A 13,054-nucleotide genomic window follows, 5' to 3' on the forward strand; every position below is an offset into this window, starting at 1 on the left:
TGCCAGTTGGTCATTCCCAGTACGTTTCCCTGCAGCGAGGGAACTCACCCCAAATATTTACAGGCATTGATCAACAAACCACTTTTCGATAATTTGGCCACAAAATAGTATCATACCATGTTTCCCTTGAAATTTTCAAAAGTTTAAATGGGGTCAGGTCCTATGCTTTCCTGGGGGGAAGGAAGGGGACAGGGGATGCTCTCTCTTCTCTCTCTTTCTCCCATTCCCTTTCCAGGACACCGAAATTGCCTCAAAAGCTGCATAGGCTCCTGCCTCTATGTACAAACCCTTTTTTTAACCAAGTAATTTTCTCTGATGAGCTATTATTTCCACTCATGACCTCAATTCTTCAGGACCCTGAATAAAGGGGATAGATGGAGTTAGATCTTCCTTTAAACCAAATTTTGTGCCTAGTCAATCTGGAGGTTTATAGAACTGTTAGGGCAAAAAAACAGGACCCAACAAAGAGGCAGGAACAAACAGACCAGACAGAAGCCGAAAGATTAAGAAGCAACCTGTGGGCAGAGCTAACCACAATGACAAATGGAGTAACGAGACAGATGAAACACTGCTTCTTTTAATTTTCAGACTTGCAAGCTTTTAATTCTTAAATTTATAGAGGAGATTAATTGAAAGGTCATGTTAATGGAAAGGTCAAGCTTGGAGCAAACTCTTCCGTGCAGGCAAAGTTAAGCCAAAAGAAAATCACACTCCTGATCGTTTTATAAATTTAAATTTCACTCTTCTCCTCCAAAAGATGCTGGGAGCTAAACTAACACTGTATATCCCAGAACCTTTTCAACTAAGATGGGAAAAAAGGCAAGAAGAAAAAATGAGTCAGAAACAAAGAAGAATACACATATTACTCAGCATATCACATTAAACGCATTATTGCTTCAATCAAGGTCAAACTGCAGAGGTAATCCTAGATTGAGCACCATAATTAAAATCCTTAAAAAACACAAAAATAGACAGCTGTTGGTGCTTCGGTTGGATAGACCGATGAAACCTTTGGGAACCCAATGTCCCCCAACATTCTGACCGGGTGTTGGCTCAGTACTGACTCAGATGCAAAATTGATCCTCCCACTACACATCCTGAAGCCCAGTGGTTTTTCTCTTGGAGATCACCCAGCCAATTATTGACCAGGCCCAAACCTGCAGAGCTTGTTAAGATCTGATGAGATCATAGACGGAGGAGCCGTGACTGCATTAGTTGCTGTATTAGCCTTAAGTTCACCCAAGCTTCTAGGCCATCAAACTTCAAGTCAACGCTACAAAACCCATTAACCGAAGGGCAAGGGAATCAAAAGATCCTGCCTAGAATCTGAGTCACGGGGGCAGAAGCTATAAAATCTTGGGTATACCATAAAAGCAGGCAAAAGATAAAACACAAACATGAAATACTTCAAGGACAGCCCCACACAATGTGGGGCAAGGATGAGGAGAGAAGACGGTGTAGCAAGTCTCCCCAGTCAAGCACTCTGTCTTCAATTCCATTCCGAGCTACAATTCGCTAAACCTTGATCTTCTACTTAATAATGTTGGTATTTGTTAAGCGCTTACTATGTGCCGAGCACTGTTCTAAGCGCTGGGGTAGACATAGGGGAATCAGGTTGTCCCACGTGGGGCTCACAGTCTTAATCCCCATTTTACAGATGAGGGAACTGAGGCACAGAGAAGTTAAGTGACTTGCCCACAGTCACACAGCCGACAAGTGGCAGAGCTGGGATTCGAATTTATGAGCCCTGACTCCAAAGCCCGTGCTCTTTCCACTGAGCCACGCTGTGCCCTGGGTCCTGCTTACAGTTTTATCTTGGGGAGATGTAATCTCGTATTGGGAACTCGGGATGGATCACAAAATTTCTTGATCAACACTACGGAGAGCTGCTCAATTCACATGTTCTGATTCACATAAAAATAAACGTAAACCACACTGACCCTTACTGGACACTGTGGGAAATGTCTTTTCCTGGCTAGGTTAAGAGACAGTACCCTTTAGCTAATAAATACAGTCCCTTCTTCCTCTCTTCGTTGGTAGCCACCGCTTACTGTGATAGGGGAGTTGGAAAGAGAAGTAGAGACAAAAAAAAAAAAAAAGGAAGCCCACTCCCTGTGGCTACTGGCAAAAATGGAGTCTGTGGGACAGCCAAGGGCAAGACAGCAAGTATAGACTGCACAGAATCATTATATAAACTAGGAGAGACACCAGGAAAAACCCACACATAGCCCAATCTCATTGCAAAAGGGCTTGAACTAGTCCATTAGAAGTAGAATGGTGGCTTCATTCATACATCTACGATGTCAGAATGGGAGACAACATGGTTTGGTGGAAAAAAAGCACAGGTCCAGGAAGGAGAGAACCAGGGTTCCCATTGTGATTCAGACCCTGCTGTATTACGTTATCTAAGTCACTTAACTTTTCTGGGCCTCACTTTCTTCATTAGTAAAATGGGAAAAAATACCCGCCACTCCCTATCTTAGATATATTCTGTGGACAAAATACAATTAAGCCCTTTGAGGAATAAAAGGGTTATAGAGACTCAAGAAAGTCTTACAGCATCAAGCTTAAGAAATCACTACTATGGCGGCTTGCCCCAGAAAGCTGGCTTTTGTTTCTAGCCCCTACATATCATCTTCAGCTCTCTGCTTCTTTCATTCAATTTGCTGTGTGCAGAACACTGTATAAAGCACTTGGGAGCGTACAATACAACAACAAAGATACATTTCCTGCCCGCAACGAGCTCTCAGTCCAGCAGGGGAGACAGATATTAATATACATAAATAAATACATTACAGATATATGCATGCATATATATATATATAGATAGATAGATAGGTACACACACACACACCTCTCATCCCTTTTGTCTGTCCATAAGCATCCACTCCTCCTTGCATACATGATCTTAACTTGGACTTATTTTGGCCTTGCATCAACAGTATTATTACATTATTAAACAAAACACTGGACTAAGCACTGTACTTGGGAGAGTACAATATAACAGATTTGGTACACATGTTCCCTGCCCACAAGGAATTTATAATCCAGAGACAAAGAGCTTACAAAAAGCACAAGAGAGGAACAAAACTGCGGAAGATACACACACGTACATATAGATATAGATTCTCCTAGGATTTTTTTGAACAAAATTCCAGAAAACGGCTCAGTTTTTACAATACAGGACAAATGGCAAGTCTCCACTTATTAAATATTTCACTTCACTTTCTCCAGGATCACAGAGACAGAAGTATAAACTATCACTTCTCAAAGAAAGCCTCCAAGAAGGCACATCACATTTTCTGAGGTAAACAGGTTTATCAAAATTTGCAACAAGGAAACACATCGTCACCCAACAAGCGGTAAACATGTGGATTCTGTTCCCACAGGAACTGCTGGAGAAAGAACGTATCTGAGATCCAAGAAGGGTTTGGATGAACAGTTCATTATGGACTACCGGTGGGCAACACAACAACAACTGTAGTACTCATTAAGCACTTACTATGTGTCTAGCAATGTGCAAGGTAGATACAAGATAAACACTTCACACTTGAACTAAGAGGAAATGTAAAATGGTTCATCCCCTCTGGACTTGAAGCTCATTGTGGGCAGGGAATGTGCCTGTCATATTGGACTTTCTCAAGCATGTAGTACAGTGCTCTGCATACTGTAGTGCTCAATAAATACAACTGATTGACTGATCCTCAAACATCTGGGGTGATGTCAAGAAGGACAATCATCCTACAGTTACTTCATGCATTCTGTTGCTACTGGAGATAGAATACTGTACATCTGCGACTGTTGAAGTATCACACCCAGCCACTCTTTCAGCTGTCTTGAGCTACAGAGCTCAGGGAGAGTGGTTGAGAGAGCGTGGATGGCTCAGCACAGATTGCCGCCACTCCTCCAAAAAGCAACTCTAGTGCATACTGAGTTGGAGGAAAGGCCCAATTTTTCCTCTCTGAACCACTGGCTTCTGAGCAATGCCTACCCCAAATAGCCAAAGGGAAGCTTAGTGCTAAGTGCTTAGTACAATGCTTTGTACACAATAAGTGCTCAGTAAATACGACTGAAGTGAACAACTGTATTTTCATGAACTAAGTAGGCAAAATGCTCTCTCTCAAAAGCACTCAGTCTTGTCTCTGGTAGAATCGTCTTTGAACAAGACAACTCTACTTAGCTGGATGGACCAATGGACTGATCCAGTAATAGTACTGCTCTCACGCTTAGGATTTTATGATATAGACACCCCCAAAAAATCACCCTGATCTGCCTCCCGACTGATAAATTGTTCAAAATCAAGGAATCCAGAGAATCCTCGCTCTGGTGGTAGCAACCTGGCCCTCCAAACATCCAAACTCTGCTGCTTTTGCATTTCCCAAAGACCATGAGCATTTGGGATAGGAGCAACTGAAGAAATTAACTTGCAAAAAGGGAGACAAAGATGCATTCAAAGTAAAAACGAGTGGAAAAAACACACATATTAAGTCTCAAAGTTTAAGAAAGGAAATCTTTGGGTCAGTGAGAGTTCATCCAACAGTTAAAGATTGAATGGCTAAGCCCCTAAAACAAAGGAAAGAGAACTGGGCTAGCCAGCACTGCCCCAAAAGAGTTGCCAGTTACCACTTTTGAGGGTAGTTAATCATTACAAAAAATCACTGCAGTCTGCACAGTTAGCTATCCTTGGTGAGGAGTGAATGGAATTCTGAAAGGAACCAAGAAAAATAGCCCTAGCACCTCAAAGATATGGTGTGGCACATTAAAGTTTGATACGTGGATTGTTGCTCTGCGACAGTATGGAGATGCAAAACATAACTGGACCCATTTGGCATAATTACATTCCCAAACATTCTCAGTCGTTGTCATGTGCCATTCTGGGGCCTTTTTTGAAATTCAACTAAAGTAGAAGTAAGAACTAAACCAGACTATGATGTTCAACTCTACTGCTGGTGAGAAAAACCAGTAGCTTCATATCTTGCATGAAGAACGACTAGATTCATTTTAACATTAGTTAATATTTTATAAACAGTGGATTCCTATCTCTAGGTCTGTCTTCTGTCCGACAACCAAGGTGCTTCCGAGATGTTATTTAAAGAGCCCTCAGAACAGCCTGTGAGTTAGAGGCAGGAGAGATTGTCCTCATTTTATAAAGGAAGAATCCAGGACAGAGGACCATTTTCTGCATGAGACTAACCCATGGTTCCCGATCAATTCAGGAAATGAACAGAGAACAGAACCCACATCTCCTGAGCCCTACCCAGGGACTTTTCCTCACAAATGGCTTCCTCTATGATTCAAAGTCAGCCACTGAGACTCAGTGGTGTCTGGGGTAACAACTGATAGGAAGAAAGGTAGAAAAAATGGGAGGGAAACCTAAAAAGGAAAAGGGGAGGAGTTCTGGGTCAGGAGAAATGCTCTGACCATAAAGGAAGCAGTGTGGCCTACTGGAAAGAGCACAGGCCTGTCAGAGGACCTGGGTTCTAATCCTGACTCTGCCAATTGCTTATCATGTGACCCTGGGCAAATAATTTAACTTCTCGGTGCCCCAATTACCCCATCTGTAAATGAGGATTAAATTCTCTGGCCTCCAATTTAGACTGTGAGTCCCAAGTGGGACAGGGACTATGCCAACCAGATAAACTTGTATCTTTAATACTAAGAATAGTGCTTGATTTATAGTAAGCACTTAAATATAAAAAAGAACTATATAATCTGTTTTGCTGTGTTCCATAACCTTGAAGTTTAGGCAAAGAGAGAGATATTCAGGGTTGTTGTTTTTTGGGGTTTTTTTTTTTAAGATTTTGAGGTTGTGTTTCAGAATGCTTGATTTAGTCATTGTTTCAATAACTGGGGATTGGGCTTTAAAACACTTTTTAGATTTTTATAGACAATAGGGGATAAAGATTTTAGGAGGAACAGGATAATTCTGAAGAAATAACTGGTTCTTTGGCATTCATACAATTCTGTGAAATATCAAAAAAGGTATAAAAGAAGGAACAGCTCTAATAGGTCTGGAAGGACTCCAATCTTAGAAAGAGATTCTATGGGAATTTTCTATTTGAGCAAAAAATTTTAAAAAAATCTTTGATCTTGATTTTTTTTTGAAAAACCCAAATGTGCCATTAAAGTGTCCTGAATTTGATTTATGCTGTCATATTATTAATTACTTACTTGAAAACAGAAAAATACTTAAAAAAAAAGATGCCACAAAAAAGCAAATCTGAAATTTAACCACAACCATAGAACACTTTACTCTTGTGAAATGCGCACTTTTGGTAAAACTTATTAGAGAAATGTCATATATCTTAGTGACTTAGCTATACTCTAAGGAAACATTAACCCAGGTGCATACTTAGATCAAAATCCAAATACTAATATGCTTCTTGGACTTCAAAAAAAAAATCAGTCCCCTTATATGGAGGATACAAGCCCATCATGTCCAAATAAAAATCTAAATGAGGTTCCTAGAACACTTTAATTTACACAACAAGGTGCTTTTAGAATCGAGACAAAATCAACACCCCCCCCCCCAAGTGGAAACTGACTTAATATCAACTAAGTCTGGCCAGAGAGCTGAGAAGTAGTGTTAGAATAGGTCACAGCAGAGGTTCAGAGCTTTAAAAAATCTTTTGAACAGGCCAGACTTAAAAATGGAAGGGAGACCTGCAGGGAAGAAAAGACAAAAAAAATAGTACAAAATGCGGGATGCCAAGAGGGTTAGTTTGTCTAACCCCAACAAAGCCAGTGGGACATTTTGGGAGGAGTAAGTCTCTCCTGCCAATAGTAGAAGAGCTTCACCCTCACCCCACCTCCTCCTCCTTCTTTGAGCAGAGTTGACACTTCCTTGCCATTGTTCTTGTCTGTCCGTCTCCCCCGATTAGACTGTAAGCCCGTCAAACAGCAGGGACTGTCTCTATCTGTTGCCGACTTGTTCATCCCAAGCGCTTAGTACAGTGCTCTGCACATAGTAAGTGCTCAATAAATACTATTGAATGAATGAATGAATGAAAGAATTTAGGAAAAAAATCCTCAGTTTGCTGTACCGCTCCAATCCTGCTACCTGCTCCCCATCCTCTCCCTTCCATGATCTGTTTGAGCCCGGATCGTCGATGGAAGAAGACCCATATAGGCAGGTCATTTTCTCCCTAGTCAAGATATCCTTGAGGTAAAAAGGAGGCTAGGATGTGTTAACTTGGGATTCCAAATTTTTTGCTTCCCTTTCCTCCAAGTAGAAATCTTGATTAGAAAGTCCAAGAGCCCTATACTTTATGAGTGGCTACTGTAATTAGGCAATCAAGCTTCGCATTCACACATAAGTAGCATTAAATATCGTTCTATAAATCTCAGTCTTTGTATCTTTCTGTTGGTAACTTATCAGTCTGTAATCACTTATCAAATCTTTTCTTTGGCAACTATTTCATTTAGGAGTCTGGGTCAGCCATGATTACTGGAGTCTTTGCAGAGTTAACAAATGGATTCTGGCCAGAAACAATAAACCTCTTTTCTTCTGGACTGCTCCGAACACAGAATCCCTATTTTAATTATTTTTAGTCCTACTTCAATGTTCCCCTCTCAGGATGGCACCAGGAGAGTTTCCAGTACTCTACCAGTCTTGGCTATGAGAGGGAGACTCAAGCAAAGGCATACCCCTTCCATTCCTAGCTTGGGCGGTGGCTAGTGAGCGGAAGGCAATTTGCTACAAGTCAAAACTCACCTGTGCTGGGCAGGAGTGACATGGGAAAGAGTCAAGGGCGGAGACGGCAATGGTAAACCACTTTTGTATTTTTACCAAGAAAACTCTACGGATGCACTACCAGAACGACTGCAGATGGAGGTGGTGTGCTCTGGAAGAGATGTGTCCATGGACACGCTATAGGTCAGAAATGGCTCGACAGCATAAGACAAGACTTCAGTGTAACAGAGCTAAACAACCCCAATTTCAATCACCTAGGGCCAGAGCTTATGAGTCTAATAAGAAGCACATGCAACAGTTGGGCCTTACTAGTTCACTTTCACGTGTATGACAGTAAGTTTAGCAGTGACAGGCAGGTAGGCTGGTGGTGGTGTCAACTGAGACTGTAAAAACATGAGCATAATACCCTAGTTTTATGACGCTTCTTTCTCCCAACTCAATCTCATGCACCTAAATGTATCTGACTTTCAAAAGGGCATTGAATTGAGAACTATCTACCAAAGAGGAAAAGGAATTGATGTAATTCTATCCAAAACCCAAACCGTCCATAAAGGGCATACAGCAGAGCCTCTGTATGAAATCGGAACTCTCAGCTTCCTGAACCGCCAACCTGGCACCTGCAGACATAGGACTCGCTAGAGCGGCACGCAAAGCCCTACAGAAACTAGAAAACACACTACACAGGATAATTTGCACACCTTTCAGTTTGTGTCTCTCCTTTACAGGTCATTTCGATTATGCCAGTGTTTCACAAATAATACAACTTCAAATGACTCACCCAAAAAGACGGTAGGTTCCACTGACTAAGAAATCTGTTGTGAAGGGGGAAAAAAGCTGTTCTTCCTTTGAAATGATCTATCAAGTATGATTCAATTTGATAACGTGACTGATTATCTGAATTGGGTACATCAAAGGTCTTTGTTCTTACATTAAAATGCAACAGGGCCCACAACTAGTTTGCTGCCCAGCATAGGTGAGTTTTGACTTGTAGCAGATTGCCTTCCCCTCGCTAGCCACTGCCCAAGCTAGGAATGGAATGGATATGCCTCTGCTCGACTCTCCCTCCCATAGTCAACACTGGTAGGTTACTGGAAATTCTCCAAGTGTGACCTGCTAAATTACAAATACATTAAACGACATTATCTTCAGGAAGTTCAAAGCATCCTATGGATCCCCCTCCCTACCTTTGAATTAATGCCACTTTTTGGATGGGGAAAGCCAATGCCTATCAGATTAAATGATTTATGGAGGTCATCCAGTGAGTCAGCAGGGGATAAAGTGGCCATTTCTCTCTCCGTCAGCAAGTCTGTCCCCTGTCCCATGGTGATGCACTACACGCCTTTACGCCAGTAATTTTACTTCTAAACACCCAGCCTCCTTTCATCCCAGCTCATATTGCTGAGTTCTAAGGCTCCAAAGCAAGGTCCCTGTTTACAGAGGCCTGGGAAGGGTACGCAACAGCTCTGTAGCGATGGAAGGGATCTGGCATCTGCTCGGTAACACACTCGACAACTCCACAACACCTAATCGTGTGTGTCCTTATGATGCTCTTACATTACATTAGGTTACGTATGTAATAGACAGGCCCAGATAGAGATGGCAAGGGGATTCCCAGTTTTACTGTAGTCATGGAGCGTAGAAGTTAGGATTAAAAACAGAGTAGATTTCAGGACTACCTGTCTAATAGTCTAGCCTCTGAAACACCAGCCTCTATGGCTATTTAAAAACTCTCTCTTTTTTTTTTTTTTTTTTTTTTTTAACACAGCAAAGAAACTCCTGAGAGCTCTAAAATCATCCCATTGATTCAAGGTATTTCCGTAGCTAGCCCTCTGCTGCTACCTCAAGCACTAAGTGAGCACTGTAATGGATCATGAATATTTGTAACAGTCAGAGATGAGGTCCATCTTATACACAGAACACTTGGAGCACCGTGGCTTAGTGGAAAGAGCCTGGGCTTTGGAGTCAGAGGTCATGGGTTCGACTCCCGGCTCTGCCACTTGTCAGCTGTGTGACTGTGGGCAAGTCACTTAACTTCTCCGTGCCTCAGTTACCTCATCTGTAAAATGGGGATTAACGGTGAGCCTCACGTGGGACAACCTGATTACCCTGTATCTACCCCAGCGCTTAGAACAGTGCTCGGCATGTAGTAAGCACTTAACAAATACCAACATTATTATTATGTACATAGCCATATTTTAAGGTCTGTCTTCCCCTCTAGACTGTAAGCTCCTTGTGGGCAGAGAATGTGTCTACCAACTCTGTTGTGTTGTACTCTCCCAAGTGCTTAGTACAGTGTTTTCCACATAGGAAGCACCCAACAAATATCACTGATTGACTGATTTCCCAGTAATTTGTGGTCCTCAGTTCCTTCTTTCCCTAGAGTAGCGCACACATCTGTAACCCAACCAAAAATGAGTAACAAAAATAAAAAAACTTACATGAAGAAGAAATAAGAAATGTAAAAGGAACATCGTGATAGGTGGGTACCATTCTGGGCTATCAAATCTTCCCAGTTCATCTATTTTAATTAGAATGCTGTCTGTTTTTAATGGCATTTCTTGTAACAGAAGGGTTTGTCTTCTTTATTAAATTAAATATAATTGAAGGGTGGATTATCCAGAACAAAAACAGTGGATTAAATTTAACCATGAAAAAGAAGAGGGGGTGGCATTGAAAATGAATAAAGCACTTCCAAAACTCTTGGGGAGAAGCCCAGAATGGAGACGAAAGAGAAAGACACGCTCTCATTTCCTGAGTAGACATTAAAAAGAAAGAACTCCAATGGCCAAGAATCAATCTTCTCCTAAATCAGAATAATGAAGTACAAAAGGGACAGAAAGAGACTTTTACTAGGGAAGTTCCCCCCCCCCCCCCGCCACGCTAAATCTTAGGGAATTTTCTGATCACAATTATATAAAGATACAAAATAAAGGTTTCAAAGTTTTAGAAAAACAATTATGATTTTCACATAAGACAAGAATATTAATTGAAACCTGTTGACATGAATTGGAATTAAATATACAGTTCAACTTCAGAGGACTCTTCCCATAATCATTAAACATTTCTAAAAATACTGTAAATGACTGATTAACTTAATGTTTCCATGTTTTTGTTTTTTTTTTTTTTTAAAAAGACCATAGTTTTGACATTAATCTGCCAAATGAATAGAAGTTACACTATTTACCATGCACTGTGGTAGTAAAGGTATTTATCCATCAACCCATCAGTGGTCTGAGCACCTATGTGCAGAGCACTCTACTAAGTGCTTGGGAAAGTATAAGTTGGTAAGCATGAACCCTGCCCACAAGGAGCTGATAGTCAATATGGGGAGACAGACATTAAAATAAACTACAGATGGGGAAAATAGCAGAGTACGAGGATATGCCCAGAAGTGAGAAAATTTATTTTGCTTTTTTGCACATCCTCACACTCTATTTCCCCCATCTGTGATTTATTTAGTATATCTACATACTAAATTGCATAGTCAGTCATTCAATTTTATTCTATTTCCTCCTGGCATATTCATACTGGTAACAGAATGAATATGCCAGGGTTAAAATAAAATCAAATAATTGAAGATGCAATTTAGTCTACAGATTTACTTCAGTACTGAGGATGGGTATAAATACATAGTACAAGTTGGGGTGATATGAATTGGAGTGTTAGGAATTAATCAAGGCAGGCTTCCTGGAGAAGGTGACATTTTAGGAGTCTTTGAAGATGGGGAGCTGAAAACCAATAGATTTGCAGATGGAGAACAGCATGAGCAAGGTGTCAAAATCCTGGCAAGGTGAGAGTGAAATACAGTTGGGAGGAGATCTTGGGAGCTGTGCAGAGAGTGAACCGGAGAGAAGCAGGGAAAGAGAGTTCATGTGAAAGATGGAGAGAGCTGGGTTAGAGCTTTGAAGCCAATGGTAGAGTTTTTGTTTGAAGTACAGAGGGGCCGCCACTGGAGGTTTTAGAGAAGTGGACAGACTTATACTGAGTAATATTTCAGGAAGATGATTTGGACAACATTTCTGCACTCCAAGGAAATAAATGTCAAATGGGGATTACGGCTGTGAGCTCCACATGGGACAGGGGTTGTGTCCAACCTGATTAGTGTATAGCTACCCCAGCAGTTGGTGCAGTGCCTGGCCACATAACCTGTTACACTAAGCCTACATAAAGTAAAAGCTTTTGACATTTGCCTTGAAAAAATCCCACCACATACACAAAATAAAACCCACAGAGAAAAAAAAAAGACTGGAAATATGCCATAGCACACTTTAAAAATCTGGAAATTTTAACCATTTTAAATATAATTTCTCCCATGTAGCCAAAAATAACACCTAATCCCCTTACTAGATTATTTCCCCACTCATGCTAATATTAAATCCTTTCTCCAGTCTGAATTAAAACAAAAGCATCCTAACTAGGGAGTTTTAGAAGCATGAAGCCAGGTCCAGTTTATTTCAATGAGATAAAATAAGGTGGTCTCATTTTTAATTTATCTTTTTGTGTTTTTTTTTTTAAACAGCTCAAGTGTCAACTCCATAAGCAAACTTAGAATCTGCAATAATTCTTCATACTGTTTTCCCTATCTTTCTATATGTCAAAATAGGCCATCTTACAAGTAATTATAATGTCTATCACTCCCAGTATTTTTTAATGGTATATGTCAAGTGTTTATAATGTACCAGGACTGTATTAAGCACTGGGGTAGATACAAGCTAAATAGGTTGGACAAAGTCCATGTCCCACATAGGGCTCAGAGTCTTAATCTCAATTTTACAGATGAAGTAACTGAGGCACACAACAGATAAGTGGCATAGGCAGGATTAGAACCCAGGTCTTTCTGACTCCAAGGCCCATGCTCTATCCACTAGGCCATGCTGCTTCTCTAGACTGTAAGCTCCTGGTGGGCAGAGATCGTGTCTACCACCTCTCTTTAACTGCACTTTTCCAAGTGCTTAATACAGTAAATGCCACTGATTGATTGATTACCAGTCAGAATTTTTTAAGGGGAAAATCTTTGTCAAGATAATGATCTTTTCCTTCCTAGGCATCTTTTGAAGGATGTTCTCTGCAATGGGTCATTGGAGTGCCACTTAATTTCTGGAGCGGAAACTTGTTAATGTGGTACTTAAGCACCAGTTTGTCAGGGCCAAAAATGCTTGGCATGGAGCAATTTTCTCACCTGAAAGGACTTGGACCCATGTGGTTCAACTACTTTCCCTTTCAGGATATTTAAAGGTGGATGAAGAAGAAGAGTAGTAATACTACTAGTAGTAGAAGTATTTATTAAATGCTTCCTGTGCACAAAACACTGAATTCAGCGAAAAGGCTCATTGAACTGTGAATTTCCATTTCAATACTTTA

The 13,054-nt window shown here is 40.8% G+C and overlaps 1 protein-coding gene and 1 non-coding gene across 5 annotated transcripts in view; one reads left to right on the forward strand and one right to left on the reverse strand.

The window, feature by feature from the left end:
* Positions 1-13,054, reverse strand: part of SPIDR (scaffold protein involved in DNA repair) — a 318,346-nt gene that overhangs the window by 241,072 nt on the left and 64,220 nt on the right. The gene's annotated exons all lie outside the window — the stretch shown is intronic.
* Positions 7,567-7,704, forward strand: LOC114813527. The gene has a single exon (XR_003761244.1). It is a non-coding gene; the product is annotated as a small nucleolar RNA SNORA7 (small nucleolar RNA).

This window comes from Ornithorhynchus anatinus, chromosome 7 (assembly GCF_004115215.2).
Source record: "Ornithorhynchus anatinus isolate Pmale09 chromosome 7, mOrnAna1.pri.v4, whole genome shotgun sequence".
NCBI classification, from domain to species: domain Eukaryota; kingdom Metazoa; phylum Chordata; class Mammalia; order Monotremata; family Ornithorhynchidae; genus Ornithorhynchus; species Ornithorhynchus anatinus.